Raw genomic sequence first — 13,168 nt, 5'->3', positions numbered from 1 at the left:
TAGGGGACTAGTATGTGGAGAACAGAAGGAAATTAATGATCATTTATTGCCTGCTATGCTCAGTCCTAAGCTTGGTCCTTTATGTGTTTTCTCATTATTTAATTTAAGACCTATATATATAAAACTATAAAACACTGGTGAAAGAAATCAAAGAGGACACTGATAGATGGAGAAATATACCATGTTCATGGATTGGAAGAATCAATATAGTGAAAATGAGTATACTACCCAAAGCAATTTATAGATTCAATGCAATCCCTATCAAGCTACCAACGGTATTCTTCACAGAGCTAGAACAAATAATTTCCCAATTTGTATGGAAATACAAAAAACCTCGAATAGCCAAAGCGATCTTGAAAAAGAAGAATGGAACTGGAGGAATCAACCTACCTGACTTCAGGCTCTACTACAAAGCCACAGTTATCAAGACAGTATGGTACTGGCACAAAGACAGGAATATAGATCAATGGAACAAAATAGAAAGCCCAGAGATAAATCCATGCACATGTGCACACCTTATCTTTGACAAAGGAGGCAAGAATATACAATGGATTAAAGACAATCTCTTTAACAAGTGGTGCTGGGAAGTCTGGTCAACCACTTGTAAAAGAATGAAACTAGAACACTTTCTAACACCATACACAAAAATAAACTCAAAAAGGATTAAAGATCTAAACGTAAGACCAGAAACTATAAAACTCCTAGAGGAGAACATAGGCAAAACACTCTCTGACATACATCACAGCAGGATCCTCTATGACCCACCTCCCAGAATATTGGAAATAAAAGCAAAAATAAACAAATGGGACCTAATTAACCTTAAAAGCTTCTGCACATCAAAGGAAACTATTAGCAAGGTGAAAAGGCAGCCTTCAGAATTAGAGAAAATAATGGCAAATGAAGCAACTGACAAACAACTAATCTTGAGAATATACAAGCAACTCCTACAGCTCAACTCCAGAAAAATAAATGACCCAATCAAAAAATGGGCCAAAGAACTAAATAGACATTTCTCCAAAGGAGACATACAGATGGATAACAAACACATGAAAAGATGCTCAACATCACTCATTATCAGAGAAATGCAAATCAAAACCACTATGAGATACCATTTCACACCAGTCAGAATGGCTGCGATCCAAAAGTCTACAAGCAATAAATGCTGGAGAGGGTGTGGAGAAAAAGGAACCCTCTTACACTGTTGGTGGGAATGCAAACTAGTACAGCCACTATGGAGAACAGTGTGGAGATTCCTTAAAAAACTGAAAATAGAACTGCCTTATGATCCAGCAATTCCACTGCTGGGCATACACACTGAGGAAACCAGAAGGGAAAGAGACACGTGTACCCCAATGTTTTCATTATGATTCTATGATTTTATAGATGAGGAACAAGGACAAAGAAAATTAAGATGCCCCATGTTGTATAGCTACTAAGCAGAAGTGAGATTTTAAGTATTGGCACTCCAAAGTGACTTTAATGGCAGCTACTCAGAAGCACACTCTAGATAAGGAAGAGAAGGTATCATTAGTTTGGATTTGGACTACTGCTATTGAATTTGAGTTACCTCAGACGTCCAAATAGAGATGGCTAGTAGGCTATAGGAAATATAGCACTAACTGATCTGGTTATGATAAAAAATATATCAGGAACTCACTGATGATAGACCTTGTGCATAACAATTGAGATCTTTCTGCCGTTGCTATTTTAGCACAGGAAACTATAAGTAATAAACTAATAGACTTTATGTTTCATGAGCAATTCAAATTACTGTCAAGAATTGATAGGAAACCTATCTTACTTAGAAATTCGAATGTTCATGACACAATACTATTTATTATCATCATGAAACTTATGCTCTGGCAAAACTCTATTGCTGTTCATAAAAAGACTGTTTAATATGTATGCATTCCTCTGCCAAGGTTCAACTTTGACCTCCAAGAGCATTCTTTAAAGAGATACTAGGAGGTGCAGGAGGTGCAACAGTTGATATTGGTGCATGGAGATGGGGCCCATAGGCGTGTGTGTGCAGGGTAGTATAAACATTTTCCAAAAAAGAAGGTGACTTTTTATTTTTTTAACTTGTGCAATCTGGACAAGAGGGGAAAAAAAGCCCTTGAGCATTTTTATATTTGTGAATTCCAGTGTCCTGGGAAGTTCCAGGACTCTGTCAGACTCTGCGGATTTGTGGTTATGCTTCCTTTAGAGTTTAGGGTGAGGGACAGGACAGCTCCATTCCTGGTTCTCTGTTCCCTTGGATGACCATGATGATAACATTGACACCTATAACAGCAATACTGCCATTGCTCAGTTGCTCAGTCATGTCCGACTCTTTGTGACCTCATGGACTGTAGCTTGCCAGGCTCCTCTGTCCATGGGGTTCTCCTGGCAAGAATACTGGAGTGGGTTGCCCTTTCCTTCTCCAGGGAATACCATCATATTTCATTTATTTAAAAATATCTTTCTATTTTTTTGCATCTCTGAAAATGAACAGAGTCTTATACACAGTACCTAGCATTTGCTATTTGCCTACAATAAAGTTTAATTCATCCAGATGGGATTTATGTGTTGTTTCAGATGGTCATCTGGGGATACTACCACCCGGAGACCACTGTAAATTGAATTATTTACTGACTTTTTCCTTGAATCACAGTGGTAGTGTGAACTTGTATCAAAAGGCTGCTTGAGTACCTGACTGTGGTTTAGGTTCTTGAGGGAGATTATTTTTCCTTTCTGTCTTCTTGCTTTTTGGATGGCACCTTTATTTCTAGAATATTGTAACTTGAAAGGAATAGCATTTTGGTGTCGGCTCCTCACCTTGGTTTCCTTTCTTAACATATTTAAAGTAATGTTATATTTACTCTAGTAACATATTTAGAGTAATGTTGTGATGAACAATTGGAGAAGGCAATGGCAACCCACTCCAGTACTCTTGCCTGGAAAATCCCATGGATGGAGGAGGCTGGTAGGCTGCAGTCCATGGGGTCCCTAGGAGTCGGACACGGCTGAGTGACTTCACTTTCACTTTCATGCATTGGAGAAGGAAATGGCAACCCACTCCAGTATTCTTGCCTGGAGAATCCCAGGGACGGGGAGCCTGGTGGGCTGCCGTCTATGGGGTCGCACAGATTCGGACACGACTGAAGCAACTTAGCAGCAGCAGCAGCAACAGTGATGAACAATGGATGGTGTCTTAGATCTGATGAGATACTCTAACAATAAAAGCTAGCATGTGTTAAGCATTTTCCTTTTGCCAGGCAGTGCTGTAATGCCCTTCATATGTAGTAACTCATTTAAACCTTTTACAATCATATTAGGCAGGTGCTATCCACCCCCGCCCCTGCCAATTTCATGTAAGAAAATAGAAGCACAAACAAGTTATACAGTGTGCCCAAGGTTACCTATATTGGCTCATTTAGTGTAACTTGACCACCCTGAGTCTACAGATAGGCTGCTGGCGAGAATCTAATTTCATCCCTATAAGATTCCTGGCACAGTACCTGATACTTGCTGAGCACACAGCTAACAGTTGCAAGTTCCTACTCTCAGAAAATGGGCCATTGTCCTTATTAGAAGGACAGGCTACCCTTTTGTTATCCACTTCTCATTCCATGATGTGGGATTCTAGCTTTAAGAGTTTTCCTCAGACAAGAGCTGGTTTTCTTAAAAATGTGAATTATTGTAAGTCTTTTCTTTATGTGCTGTAAAAAGGATGTTGCTCTTAGCAGATCTGTGAGTTCTATCAGAACTTTGAAGCAATGCTCACTGAAAAGTCCAGTTTAACAAGGACTAGAATTCTTCCCACTCTAAGTTCCCCCATCCCAGTGTTCCTCCCTTGTCTCCTCTCCACGCTCACATCAAATCTGCACAGGTAGTTTTAAGTAAAGTGAATTACAAAGAAGAAAGGAAGGAAAAATTTGTGGGTTTTCTGCTCATAAGAAAACATTTTTTTTCCTAATGACCCTAAACTACAACTTTTTGGATTATTTACTGCCTGTATTTAGAAGAGAATAACTTTGAATCCATCCATCCTTTCTTTCTCTCTTTTATTCTTCAACAAATATTTGATATTCATTCTTTTAAATTCAAGACACTCTGTTTCATGCTGCCTGTATGAGGGATGTTTCTCAGACTTTGTTCACATCCTCGAGGAATTTTTATAAACAGAATTATCAGAGAATCATTCCCTCTCCCTTCCTCACTCTGCATTTCTGCTAATCTCTTTCTTCTATCTTCTTTCATTACCCAACCCACCGTTATTTGTGAACTGGGAGTCAGGGAGAAATAGAGAGTTTTAAGAAGATTACATGATTTAGGCTGAGTTATACTTGAACTTATAGAGATGGGGGTGGTAGAACACAGCAGGGCAATAGTGGGGAACAGTGCAGACAAAGTCACAGGAACTGGGAGCCAAGGGGTATTGGAGCCTAGTGAGAAGTCCAGCTGGAAACGTGAAGGGAATGAAAGGACAGATGGGAGATGAAACTTTCACGCATCTGACCATCCTGTCTTATCTCACTGGCTCTGTGGAAAATCAAGTGAGGTGGTAAGTCTGAAAGTGCTTACGGGCAAGTGCTGTACACTGTAATGCCGTATAGATTCATCCTTGTCATTCTAATCATTATCATGATGCTTCTGGGCAGGACCCCCTGCCCTAATGACATCAGGACCACCAGAATTTATCCTTATGCTCCACTTCTGTGTCCTAAACAGGAAGTAAGAATTGGATTCTAAAAGACAAACTCAATGGTTTAAGAGTGAACGATGCCAAGCTGATGTTTGTAGAAACCTAGTAAAGCCAATGAAGACTATGTGTTGGCTGAGAATAAAACAAAAACTTTGGTCTGCTGACCTAATTGTCTTCGTCACCCCTCCTTAGTTAGCACCTCTCCTCCCTCAACAGAATGCCAGGGGATAGGGAGAGAACAGCAGGTAGACTGGAACATATTTCTTCCTATAAGTACAAAGATTTAAGGAAAAAAACATAACTTTAGGTTCATTTGCCCCAATCTCTGATGCTCTCACCATGAGAACCGGCCTTTTGGATTAAATCTCTCTATGTCTATCTGTACAGCCACACTGAGAGATTTTGCTTGCTGGGTCCTTCATTTTACATATTCAATATCCATCTCCAGTTCTATCTTGTGTTTCTGAAGAACTTTGATTTCTTTCTCTATATGAAAGGATATATGCTGAAGCAATATGTTTAAGATGAAGACGCAAAATGATGTAAAACTGATTTTATATTCTTTTACAAAATAAACTCAGTGAATATAGCCATGATTGTTTTCATTTCATATTGCAGCAGTTTGAAAATCAAATTAGGCCAGAAAACCTAAATACCCTCCTCAAATAAAATAAGAAAAATGTGCAGGCATATTGAAAACTCATTGACATTTTTCATTAGTTTTAAAATAAAGTGTTAGAAAGTTCAGTGTGACCTCTTAACATGACATCTGATACTCATAATGTTCATGTTAACTTGAACTTCTCTATAGGCTTCCTTGGTAGCTCAGCTGATAAAGAATCCTCCTGCAATGCAGAAGATCCCGATTTGATTCCTGGGTTGAGAAGATACACTGGCGAAGGAATAGGCTACCCACTCCAGTATTCTTGGGATTCCCTGGGGGCTCAGAGAGTAAAGAATCTGCCTGCAATGGAGGAGACCTGGATTTGATCCCTGGGTTGGGAAGATACCCTGGAGAAGGGAATGGTAGCCCACTCCAGTATTTTTACCTGGAGAATCCCCATGGACAGAGGAGCCTGGCTGGCTACGGTCAATGGGGTCACAAAGAGTCAGACACAGCTAAACGACTAAGCACAGCACATGTTTGCAGCTACAGAAAGTTTCCTTTGGAGAAAAAAAAAAAAAAATCCCTGAAGAGATTTTCAGTCAGTTCAGTTCATTCGCTCAGTTGTGTCCGACTCTTTGCAACCCCATGAACCACAGGACGCCAGGCCTCCCTGTCCAGCACCAACTCCTGGAGTTTACCCAAACTCATGTCCATTGAGTTGGTGATGCCATCTAACCATCTCATTCTCTGTCGTCTCCTTCTCCTCCTGCCTTCAATCTTTCCCAACATCAGGGTCTTTTCCAATGAGTCAGCTCTTCGCATCAGGTGGCCAAAATATTAGAGTTTCAGCTTCAACATCAGTCCTTCCAATGAACACCCAGGACTGATCTCCTTTAGGATAGACTGGTTGGATCTCCTTACAGTCCAAGGGACTCTCAAGTGTCTTCTCCAACACCACAGTTCAAAAGCATCAATTCTTCAGCACTCAGCTTTTTTTATAGTCCAACTCTCACATCCATACATGACCACTGGAAAAACCATAGCCTTGACTAGATGGACCTTTGTTGACAAAGTAATGTCTCTGCTTTTTAATATGCTGCCTAGGTTGGTCATAACTTTCCTTCCAAGGAGTGTCTTTTAATTTCATGGCTGCAGTCACCATCTGCAGTGATTTTGCATACAGGTTTCTTAAGAGGCAGGTCAGGTGGTCTGATATTCCCATCTCTTTCAGAATTTTCCACAGTTTATTGTGATTCACACAGTCAAAGGTTTTGGCATAGTCAATAAAGCAGAAATACAATTTTGGCCACCTGTAATGTTCCTAGTATTTTGTATAGAATAGTTTATGACAGTGGGGATGCCCATGAGACCTCTACTGCTTTGGTTTTTGTTGATTGGATTTGTATTTCTTATTGGACTGTACCCATGTCTAAAAGTGACATGTTGATGTGGCTCCACATTCTTAAAGTAGATCACCATATTGAAGATGTTCTACAACTAAAAAAAACTCACTTTAATGTTTTGACTTTATTTATTTATATATTTATGTGTACATTTATTTAAAGAAACCATCAATATTTTGCTGTTTGGCTGCATCTTCATTGAATAAAAAGATTATGGAATTGTGGAGCTGAGAAGGGAAGACATACCCCATTCAGTCATGTTGGTTCCTGTAGACTTCCTGAATTAAGACTACATAGTATTGATTGACTAAGGGTACCTAATATTCTCTATCCCAAGTGGAAGGATAATTGCTTTGTTTTCCCTTAGAGCTAATGTAGTTGTATTTTTAATACTGGGAGTAGAGCCAGAATTAAATCTGTGCACAAATTACTGATTTTGAAATAAGTATAATTACCATGTTTCAGATCAGCCTCTTAATTTTCCATATGAATTAGGTATTTTGCTTATTGACAAAATGTATTACAAAATCTGCTTATGGCTAGTACCAGTTTTTAAAATTTCTGAACCAATCCCATAAGAGTGTTCCTCTTGATATGAGTAACAATTAACAACTTAGTTAATTCATACACTAAAATACAGACTCTAGAGTCAGAATATCTGAGTTACATAGATGTCTTTATTATTTTCTTGCTCTGTGACCTTGGACACATTACTCAACCACTCTATATCTCTATTTCTTAATCTAGAAAGTAGGGATTACAGAAATATTTCTCCAACTAATATCACTCATTAAATGCTATCTTCTATTAAGTTTATGATGGTTATTCACCCATGTCTGCTATATCTGGACTTTATTCCCATTGGCTCTTCTAGGAAAAGAAAAGCCAGTCATTGAAAGTAATAATTGAAGTTTTCATATTGAGAATTTTTATTGTCCATTAGTGATATCTGAAGTAGTCCACTGTTGCCTTTTTTCATTGTCTTTCCTGAAGGATCTCTCCATTCACTTACTACACTACCTCCAGAGTGAGCTTTCCATGATCAAGTCTGACCTCTCTATCCCATACTTAGACCCCTTCTTCAGAGTCTATAGTGAAAGTGCAGACTCTTTGGCATGATGTATAACTTCCTATAACCAAATCCCTTCCTACGTTTTTAACTTCACTCTTCTGCACTCTTGAAAGCTTGCTCCTAAAATGTATTGCTTTTTCCTATCACATTTTCTTCATTAGCCTCCTGGATTCTGAAGTGCTGCTAATTCTCCACTGTTGACCTTGTTTGACATTCACTTCTCTCTTCTTGATGGCCTCAATGATTCTATTACCAGCTAGCTGCCTAAGGCTGCCCTTGATAAGCTCCTGTGTGGACTCCACCAGTCTAGGATTGTCTACTTTTTTTTTTTTACCCTCTTTTTCTTATCCCCCCCAACACATGAGTGAGATTTTCCCCAGAGTTTACCATAGTTTAACAGTCAGGATCCAGTTTGTTGATTCAATAAATAAAATGAAACAAATGAAGGTTATATTTATATATCCCGAGCTTTGCTAATTCATCCTTATACAAAAGGGATGAAGCTTTGTTGTATTCAGGGAGACCAGATTTGGAGCTTGGCCAATGGCACAAGGTAGAATTATATTGAAGATATAGCTTTTTATACAGGAAAAGAAATTATATTTGATAAGTCACAAATAAGCAATGACTAGAAAGCTGAGTGCTGAAGAATTGATGCTTTCGAACTCTGGTGCTGGAGAAGACTCTTGAGAGTCCCTTGGACTGCAAGGAGATCCAGCCGGTCCATTCTAAAGGAGATCAGTCCTGGGTGTTCTTTGGAAGGACTGATGCTAAAGCTGAAACTCCAATACTTTGGCCACCTCATGTGAAGAGTTGACTCATTGGAAAAGACCCTGATGCTGCGAGGGATTGGGGGCAGGAGGAGAAGGGGATGACAGAGGATGCGATGGCTGGATGGCATCATCAACTCAATGGACATGAGTTTGAGTGAACTCCGGGAGTTGGTGATGGACAGCGAGGCCTGGCGTGCTGCAATTCACGGGGTCGCAAAGAGTCGGACATGACTGAGTGACTGAAGTGAACTGAACTGAGGTTCCCATCACTGTGTGAGGTTACTGAGTAATGGTATAAATAATACAATTGACACTGTGTTTCATATTTATTATTGAGTAAGTGATAGCATACGGACAAAAGTGAGCCATTTTACCACATAAACAGCTAATTCAGTCATTAAATAATACAATTTAAATAGAAAAATATACCTTTATACTGTTGTCTATCATTTACAGAAAATAAACCAAAAAAAAAAAAATCTAGCAACCAACTAACCTAAAAGTTAAAGAACATATTCTGTGGTTAAAGTCTGTGATAAAAAGAATAAAAACATAAAAATGTTAATATGGGTTGCAAAATTGCTAGGTCCACATCTCTGCAATTGTTTTCTTCCTAAATCATGAATTCTCTGTGGGTTTTATTTTGAAATAGGTATTTCTGCTATAAAGTCTGATAAATGATATTCCTACCCTAAAGAGCAAGCAACTGGAATGCCACATTTTTGATGCATATTTTTGCAGCACAGAGGGGATTAAATTCTAAATGTCTCAGCTGTTAAAGGCCCCTTCAGACTTGCCCAAAAGAAGGAGAAAGCTTTCTGTAAAGCAATTCATCAGATCTATCTGGGCATGGTGACATTCTCTCAGAACTCGCGTGGATGAGTTGTGCTGAATGTTCATGTGGCTGCAGGTGCTTGGGGTATTTAAGAAAAAGGTATCTCTCAGTTCTTATCATGTGTGCCCATGGGCTAGCCTGTGCTCATCACTGGCTCATGTCCTCCAAGGATTTCACCATTAGTGGTCATATTGTAATAGTGACATCTTCCATTTTTGAGTGTTCACTAGGTTCCCTGACCTGTGCTTTGCTTTTTCCACCTATTATATCATTTAGTGTTCACTGTGTGAGCTTAGGGGAATGACGTTAACTTTATATCTGTTTTCTACAGTGTGAAAGTTTGTTGCACTGAATCTTGTGCATTATTAACTTGACAAGTTCTTACTGTTGCCTTCTCTTACCTAATTGTTGGTTGTTGAATCTGGGGAATGCTCTGATTGCTTCAATAAAAACAGCAATGATCAATTCCATAAACAAATTGTTAGATGTAGATGTGTAAACAAGTAGAGTCATTTGCTGACTGTTGATGGACTTAAAACAGTTAAAAGAAGAAGCAAGTGATAGGATAAACTAAAGTCAAACAAGTGGAAACAAGTTGTGGTATGTTAACTGGCAATTTGTAATATAAAGTGATGGACACATTTTCACTAGATTGGAAAGTGAAGACTAGAATTATAAAACAGCACTTTATGCATTTATTTTCATTATCCCAATGTATGGGAAGTGGGACAAATAAATGCATCTGACTTCATGCATTTGGTTTATTATTTTTTGTTATGATTTGAACCTTGTCCACTTCCCAGCATATCTCCCACTACATATCAAATGTATTCATCTTATCAAATGACTTGCATGTTTCTGACCAAATTCAGGCCTTTAAAAAACTTCTGTGCCTTTGTCTAAACTGTTCCCTCTGCCTGGAATGCCCTTCTCATCTCCACTTGTCTATCTCCTCCTGATTCTTCAGGACTCCATTTCAACATCACCTCTTCAGACAAGCATTCTTTAGATTGTTTCATGCATGGCTGTCCCCCTCTTCCTCTGGGGTACCACACCGCCCTGTGCATACCTCTGTCACCTGATTTGATATGTGGTATTCTAATTTTCTGTTCACTTGCCAGGTGCACTAAGTTGTGACTCTTTGCAAGCATGGTCTATCTTCTGTAGTTTTATTCCTGTTTTTCAGCACCTCGCCAAGTCTATACAGAGTGTGGACTCAATGTGCAGTTGTGACTTGGAATAAATATATTCATATTCAAGTATATCATGGATGCACATCTCTGGTGGCTCAGCATTAAAGAATCCTCCTGCCAGTGCCTGTCAATGCAGGAGACATGGATTCAATCCCTAATCCAGGAAGATCCCCTGGAGAAGGAAATGGCAACCCACTCCAGTATTTTGCCTGAGAAATCCCATAGACAGAGGAGAGAGGAGGCTACAGTCCATGGGGTCGCAAAGAGCTGGACATGACTTAGCAACTAAATGACAACAACATATCATGTTGGTATTTTGGTTGGCATGTTGGTATTTTGTAACTTCCCCAGCTCCTATGTCCCTATATAGACACACATACATATTCTCTCTGCGTTCTGATGTATGGAAACTTCGAGTAGCCTCATTGTGGTTTTGTTTTAGCTGTTGAAACTCAAGGTCATGATCTGGTAGAAGGGACTACTAAAAGAATGCATTCCACATTAAGTCCTGCTGTCCTTGAGTCCAGAATGTGCTTGTAGACCTTTTCTAGTGAAACATCAGGGTGTTTCATATTAGGACTATGGGACTGAGTTTATGTTAAACAAGAATATGGAAATTTGAAGGAAGGCAAAGAATGAGGGTCAGACAATGCAATAGAATCGAGGCTGAAGCCGGAGCCATGAAAGAAGCCTGTCTGCCCACTGCAGACTGTGGTATAGGTCCAGCGCAGAGGAGTGAGTGTCTGGCTTTCACTCCTCATTTGCCCCCCTCATCCTCTCTGTGCTCATTACTTGGTTCCCTCTGATAGAACATGGGAGGCAGACATGGATTGCTAGGTAGCAGGCTTTTACAACTATGATTTCATTCCATTTTGAAGTTTCTCTCAAAATGGCTGATTTATTTTCCTCTCATGGGTGCATTATACATGCGTTGTTTTGTGAGATCAGTGAATTCAGACAGGCCCTCCATGCTTTTGTCCCCCAGCCCCAGCCATGCAGTGCAATGCGGCAGCTAAGAGAAGCAGAGAGCCACGCTGGGCACAAATCCCACCTGGTTTCCTTCAAAACAAGCTACTGGTTTGCAACAAACTACTGGATGGCGATAAAAAAGGTTCTTACCTGTTTACTTAATGGATGACTGGCCCCTTTGCTTTTATTTAGCCATCTGTTCTGGTCTATGTCCCTTTAAACTTGTAAGATCCATCACCTCATTTAAGGTGTTACCTTGACACATTGCAATGTTGTGGACATAATGTTCCCACAGAGGAACAAATTAAAACAGTTTTTCATGATTAGAAGGTTAAATGAGGTAAGGCTGTGGTAGTAAGTGGTGAGATAAGGGGTTCTAAGGAAGCAGAACTCAAGGGACTTTCAGGTGACTGGAAAATTAGGCTGGCTAGACAGGGGGATGGATGGGGCTTTTACAAATCCTGGGAGCTGGGCAAGAGAGAAGACTTCCTTTGGGTGTCTGACTTTGAGGCCTTATTCTCTTGCCCTTTCAGAGACTGTGACCATGGGCCCAGGGAGGATTCAGGGGCCAGTTTTGGGCTTTTTTTCTCCTTTGGGACATTCTGTGAGAAGTAAAAGGAAGCTGACTCTACCAGAAATTGGCAAGCTAAAAACACAACAGCACCAACAACAAGCATTCAGTCTTTCCCAGAAAGTGATTTGGTTTCCCTTAAGTTTGAAGAAGAGTCAAGGGCAAAGCCCTTCCTTCAGGAAGGAATATTTAATTTTGTCTTCACCCTGGAGAGAAGGCAGTGTTGTTCCTAACATCTGTCCTCAGCTCTCTTCTTTCTTCTTACTCTAGACTTGACTTTCTGTCTGACCCCTTGATAACCCATTTGCCCTTGAGAGCTAGGACTTAGAAAGTCAAGCTCTTTGTCCACTTACTCTCTTAAATCATTTCCTGCCCTGACCACCCTGGTTTCTCCTGATATGATTAGTGTTATTGCAGCTACCTGAACTCAACATCTGTGGCATCTCTGAATTTTCTGTCTGCCACTTCTATTCAGTCAGAAGCCAAGGTTTCTGTCTTCCACCTGAATTGAGTTTTTCTCATGTCTTTTCTCACCTTTTTACTCCCCCTGCCACTATTCTCACTTTCATTCCTCATTACTTCTGTCCTAGCCAATTGAAATACTCTCCTAACTAGTTGCTGCCTGTGTTTGGTTTCACTCTGCTCCAAAGTGCCTCAAACACTGGCGTTTGATTGTGACATAACAGTCACATTTCAAAAATTAAATAATTAAACAAAAAATCTCCTTAAGTTTTCCATCATCTAACAAACTCAGTAGAGACTTAGCTTGGTATCTGAGACAGTCTATAAAGTTATCATCTTTATTTTCAGCTTTTTCTTCTTCTCTGTGTCACAGTAAAACAAAATGCTACGTGGCTATGTATAACCTCATGTTTTCTTGCCTCCTTACTCTGTTCCCTCTTCCTAGAAAGCTCTGCTCACACGTCTAGTGAAAAATGCATGCATTTTATCAAGTTCAAGCACAAATACAGTTCTCCTTTCCCCATGGCAGTCTGATACAGTTGCTCCTACTCTGGTTTGATGACAGACGCATTTAGGAGATGTTCTTATGCTGCTTG

At 39.8% G+C, this 13,168-nt stretch overlaps 1 protein-coding gene across 1 annotated transcript in view; it reads left to right on the top strand.

Annotated features, from left to right (window-relative positions):
- ST6GALNAC3 (ST6 N-acetylgalactosaminide alpha-2,6-sialyltransferase 3) overlaps positions 1–13,168 on the top strand; it is a 623,516-nt gene that overhangs the window by 247,185 nt on the left and 363,163 nt on the right. The gene's annotated exons all lie outside the window — the stretch shown is intronic.

Source organism: Bubalus kerabau, chromosome 6 (genome assembly GCF_029407905.1).
Source record: "Bubalus kerabau isolate K-KA32 ecotype Philippines breed swamp buffalo chromosome 6, PCC_UOA_SB_1v2, whole genome shotgun sequence".
NCBI lineage: Eukaryota > Metazoa > Chordata > Mammalia > Artiodactyla > Bovidae > Bubalus > Bubalus kerabau.
This window is presented reverse-complemented; position numbering and strand designations above follow the sequence as displayed.